Here is a 6,241-nt window from a genome sequence, read left to right on the forward strand (position 1 = left end):
AAAGCTTTTAAGAAGTGAGCTAACACCGCCGCCGCCGGATCACTATCCCTATGTCGAGCTTTCTGCAACAAAAGTTGCAGGCTCGACAAAAACTAAACTATAACCACTGAACCATGAAAATGAGGTCAAGGTCAGATGACACCTGCCAGCTAGACATGTACACCTTAAAATCATTCCATACACCAATTATAATTTATAGTAGACCTATTGCATACAGTATAAGAAAAACAGACCAAAACACAAAAACTAAACTATAACCACTGAACCATGAAAATGAGGTCAAGGTCAAATGACACCTGCCAGTTGGACATGTATACCTTACAGTGCTTCCATACAACGAATATACTAGACTTATTGCTTATAGTATCCGAGATATGGACTTGACCACCAACTTAACCTTGTTCACTGATCCATGAAGTGAGGTCGAGGTCAAGTGAAAACTGTCTGACCGGGGTGAGGACCTTGCAAGGTATGCACATACCAAATATAATTATCCTATTATTTATAATAAGAGATAATTTAACATTACAAACCAGATGCTCCGCAGGGCGTAGCTTTATACGACCGCAGAGGTTGAACCCTGAACAGTTGGGGCAAGTATGGACACAACATTCAAGCTGGAGTCCGCTCTAAATTTGGATTGTGATTAAATAGTTGACACAGCATAGGTTTCTGACACAGAATGAATGTATTCAAATGAACTTAAAATTTTTGTTTTCTCTTAGAGCAATTCACTATGCTGTTGAATATTAATCCTCTCAAAAAAATGTTTGAAGAAATTTTCTTTTTATTTATGAAATTTCAATTGAGAAAAATTGAACCCAATTTTTTAATCACATCCCCCTTTCCCTTATTCCAAAACTAATTTCAATTAAGATATTCTAATGGAGTTTGCAACAATTACTACTCATTTAAATACATCATAAAATATTAAGATGTAAAAAAACTGCTTGTTATCACTGAATGGTAAAGATTATTTAAATTTATCAGTTGGTAGTAAAAAGTGAATATACATTGTATATTGTATATAACGAAGATTTAAGTTGATTCTGGACAAAGAAAGATAACTCCAATTAAAAAAAATTCTTGCAGATATTTCTTGCTTACTTTACTGGACAAAGAAAGATAACTCTTAATTAAAAAAAAAATTGCTATTTCACAATATTGTGAAATAAGATATTTCTTGCCATTGCACAATACTGTGCAATTGAAAAGACTTGCTATTGCACAATACTTAATATAATAATTTTAGATCCTGATTTGGACCAACTTGAAAACTGGGCCCATAATCAAAAATCTAAGTACATGTTTAGATTCAGCATATCAAAGAGGCCCAAGAATTAGATTTTTGTTAAAATCAAACTTAGTTTAATTTTGGACCCTTTGCACTTTAATTTAGACCAATTTTAAAACTGGACCAAAAATTAAGAATCTACATACACAGTTAGATTTGGCATATCAAAGAACCCCAATTATTCAATTTTTGATGAAATCAAACAATGTTTAATTTTGGACCTCGATTTGGGCCAACTTGAAAACTGGGCCAATAATCAAAAATCTAAGTACATTTTTAGATTCAGCATATCAAAGAACCCCAAGGTTTCAATTTTTGTTAAAATCAAACTAAGTTTAATTTTGGACCCTTTGGACCTTAATGTAGACCAATTTGAAAACAGGACCAAAAATTAAGAATCTACATACACAGTTAGATTCGGCATATTAAAGAACCCCAATTATTCAATTTTGATGAAATCAAACAAAGTTTAATTTTGGACCCTTTGGGCCCCTTTTTCCTTAACTGTTGGGACCAAAACTCCCAAAATCAATACCAACCTTCCTTTTATAGTCATAAACCTTGTGTTTAAATTTCATAGATTTCTATTTACTTATACATGTACTAACGCTATGGTGCGAAAACCAAGAAAAATGCTTATTTGGGTCCCTTTTTGGCCCCTAATTCCTAAACTGTTGGGACCGAAACTCCCAAAATCAATACCAACCTTCCTTTTGTGGTCATTAACATTGTGTTTAAATTTCATTGATTTCTATTTACTTTAACTAAAGTTATTGTGCGAAAACCAAGAATAATGCTTATTTGGGCCCTTTTTTGGCCCCTAATTCCTAAACTGTTGAAACCAAAACTCCCAAAATCAATCCCATCCTTTCTTTTGTGGTCATAAACCTTGTGTCAAAATTTCATAGATTTCTATTCACTTAAACTAAAGTTATAGTGCGAAAACCAAGAAAATGCTTATTTGGGCCCTTTTTGGCCCCTAATTCCTAAAATATTGGGACCAAAACTCCCAAAATCAATACCAGCCTTCCTTTTATGGTCATAAACCTTGTGTTAAAATTTCATAGATTTCTATTCACTTTTACTAAAGTTAGAGTGCGAAAACTAAAAGTATTCGGACGACGACGACGCCAACGTGAAAGCAATATACGACGAAAAGTTTTTCAAAATTTGCGGTCGTATAAAAATCTGAACTTTTTTTTCAAGTAGTCACTGAACCATGAAAATGAGGTCAAGGACATTGGACATGTGACTGACGGAAACTTCGTATCATGAGGCATCCATATACAAAGTATGAAGCATCCATGTCTTCCACCTTCTAAAATATAAAGCTTTTAAGAAGTTAGCTAACGCCGCTGCCGCCGGATCACTATCCCTATGTCGAACTTTCTGCAACAAAAGTTGCAGGCTCGACAAAAAACTACAGGGATGTTATCTTAATATTTCATATAAATCAGTTAACAAAATTTAACGGAAACTGCTAAAAACATTTTTTTTTATTGTCCGAAAATTGGAAAATTCCCCCATTTTGAAATAAATTACTCCACATTTCACTCAGAAACGTAAAATCTTGAATCTAAAAAAAATTCAAAAGGGTGCTCATGAATGTCAATAGATATCAACAATTCACTAAAGGTTCTTGCAAATTGGTAAAAGTGTTGGTGAGTGTGAGTAATTGCCACAAAACTAGAAAATCACCCTTTTTTAATGAATAAAACCCCAAAACTCGGAAACGAATATCTAAAATTTATAAACATTGAAAGAGAGCCCATGTCAATAGATATAAACAATTCATCAATGTTTCTTGCAAATTGGTGAAAGTATTTTTGAGTAATTAATTGTCTGAAAACTGGGAAATCCACCCTTTTTTTTTATATAAACCCAAAACTCGGAAACGTAAAATCTAAAATTTATAAAATGTGTAAGGGAGCTCAAGTCAATAGATATAAACAATTCACCAAAGTTTCTGGCAAATTGGTGAAAGGTTTGAGAGTTATTGTCTGAAAAATACCCCTATTTTTGTCACGGAATAAAGCTCAAAACTCGGAAACTTAAAATCTAAAAAAGATAAACGAAAGGAAACTCACGTCATTAGAAGTTAACAATTCACCAAAAATTAAATGCAAATTGGTTAAAATGGTTTTGAGTTAATGTCCGACATGTCGACAACGAACGGACAACGTTATACCGACATAACAGTAACGGGCGTATAAAAACAGATCAAATCCCAAAATTTAAGAGCTACCAACCGTGAAAATGAGGTCAAGGTCAAATAAAACCTGCGCGACTGACATGTACATCATAAAATATTTCTATACGATAAATATAGTTGATCTAATGCATACAGTATTCAGGGGCGGATTTAGGCGAGGGCGTGGCGGGCGTGCGCCCCCCTAAAATTTGCAAAGCATGGGTTGACTTCAACATATTTAAGTATCAGATGAGACCTTTCAATCTTTTTTAACATTCAAAGTATATAAAACAGTCAGTTTAACAGAATCGACATGATTACTAATCAACTGACCTACGATTTGTTAAAGTTCTATAAATAATTTCGACGGAAGGTGTCAAACGCGGAGCTGCGTTTGATGACAAATATGATAGGTTTTTAGCAGTTAAAGTAAAAACAAATGTTACATTGTATTTGCGGTTTTTATAACCAATTTGTTTGATAATCGAAGTTCCAAAACATCCTGCACACACTTTCACAATTTCATCAAAAACAGTCGACAGGTGAGATTCTTTATTAATATCCGTAATGAAAGATAGAAATACTGTTTCAAGCGAAAGGTTAGTTCATTAATTTGTATCTCTGTGTCTATATTTATTTTTCACTTGCAACCTAAATATTTAGCCGAAATCAATACCGTATTACTGTATGCTTGGGATGCCAAGAAAATAAATTTAACTGCGTAAATACATCTCATTTTGATTTTAGTTGTTTGTGGCGATTGCCGAACACAGTAAAGTCTGGCACGACCTCCGAAAATCAAAAAAAGTAAAAAAAACCAGATAGTATGAAAGGACAATTAAAAATCACTGGTAAAAGTAGAACTTTTCGTTTGAAAAATATATTGGTCAGGTGAGCAATTGTGATCTGTCTCGTCTCACTTTGCGTCCGTCTGTCCACTCGTCTATCTGTAGATTGTTGTCAGTGTGGATTAAGGCTGTTTCAGCTTGAAACTTTAATTCCTCGCTAATTTTAACACACAATAGTTCGAGATATCTACATTTCAACCCTTTAGAAGAATATTTCAATAATTTTACTTTAAAAAAAACCTCCAAAATTTTTTCACCTCGCTCCGCTCGGCGAAAAAAAAATTTGCGCCCCCCCTAACTGGAAATCCTGGATCCGCCCCTGGTATTCGAAAAAACACCAACTCAGAACCTGAACTGACCATTGAATCATGATGTGGTCAAGGTCAGGTGACACCTGCCAGTTGGAAATGTACATCATACAACCATTGCATACCCCAAAATATAGAAGACCGATTTCTTCTAGTATCTGATATTTTGACGGGAACACCAAAACTTATCCTTATTCATTATGTCAAGGTCAAATGAAAACCGTTTTGTGGGTATGAAGACACTGCAAGGTACGCACATACCAGATATAGTAATACCCATACATAAGAACAAAAATAACATTACAACTTTTTTTTCAGTGGTCACTGAACCATGAAAATGAGACCAAGGACAATGGACATATGACAGACGGTAACTTTGTAAATAAACTCATAGATACCAGGATTAAATTTTGCATTTACGCCACACGCGCGTTCCGTCTACAAAAGACTCATCAGTGACGCTCGAATCCCAAAAGTATTAAAAAGGCCAAATAAAGTACTAAGTTGGAGAGCATTAAGGACCAAAATTCCTAAACGTTTCGGCATATACAGCTAAGGTAATCTATTCCTGAGGTAGAAAAGCCTTAGTATTTCAAGAATTTTGTAAACAGTTAATTTATAAATATGACCATATCCATGATATTTTGTTTTTTTACTATCTTCAATACGTTTTCACTTTACTTATAATTTTGTCAACAACCATCATTTTTTTTATATTTGATGAATTTGTAATTGATATAAGATAGAATTGTTTTGGTGTAGTTGAAGATCAAGAAACACCCATCTATTGTTGTTGCTGATGTTGCCCTTAAAAAGCTTTAGATGTCTTTTGGGGTTTATGTTGCTGATGTTGCCCTTAAAAAGCTTTAGATGTCTTTTGGGGTTTATGTTGCTGTTTATTGTTGTTGCTGATGTTGCCCTTAACCTTTAGATGTCTTTTGGGGTTTATGTTGCTGCTGATGTTGCCCTTAACCTTTAGATGTCTTTTGGGGTTTATGTTGCTGTTTATTGTTGTTGCTGATGTTGCTCTTAACCTTTAGATGTCTTTTGGGGTTTATGTTGCCGTGTTATTGTTGTTGATGATGTTGCCCTTTAGATGTCATTTGGGGTTTATGTTGCTGTGTTTATTGTTGTTGACAATGTTGCCCTTTAGATGTCTTTTGGGGTTTTATGTTGCTGTGTTGTCTCTTGTTTACCCAACTCCTTTTAATAAACTTGAACGACTTCTATAATCTAAAACTTAACCAGATCACGCAAGTTGGCAAATAGATGTAAATGGCAGTTTGTCAAACTAAGACATGAAATTCTAGTGAGACCTAATTTAAACGTTATTATTATTGTATATCATATTTGTTGTGTACACAAGACAGGCCATTTATAATTTGTTTTCTCCTCTGAATTGTTTTACATTTGTCATTTTGGTACTTTTATAGCGTACTATGCAGTATTGGTGTTGCTTCTTGTTGAAGGCAACCTATAGTTGTTAACTTCTATGTCATTTGGTCTCTGATGAAGAGCTGTCACATTGACTATCATACCACATCTTACATATATCTAGTACCAAAGTTCTGCGTCTCTGATGAAGAGCTGTCACATTGAC

The sequence above is a fragment of the Mytilus trossulus genome, chromosome 7 (assembly GCF_036588685.1).
Source record: "Mytilus trossulus isolate FHL-02 chromosome 7, PNRI_Mtr1.1.1.hap1, whole genome shotgun sequence".
In the NCBI taxonomy this organism is placed as follows: Eukaryota; Metazoa; Mollusca; class Bivalvia; order Mytilida; family Mytilidae; genus Mytilus; species Mytilus trossulus.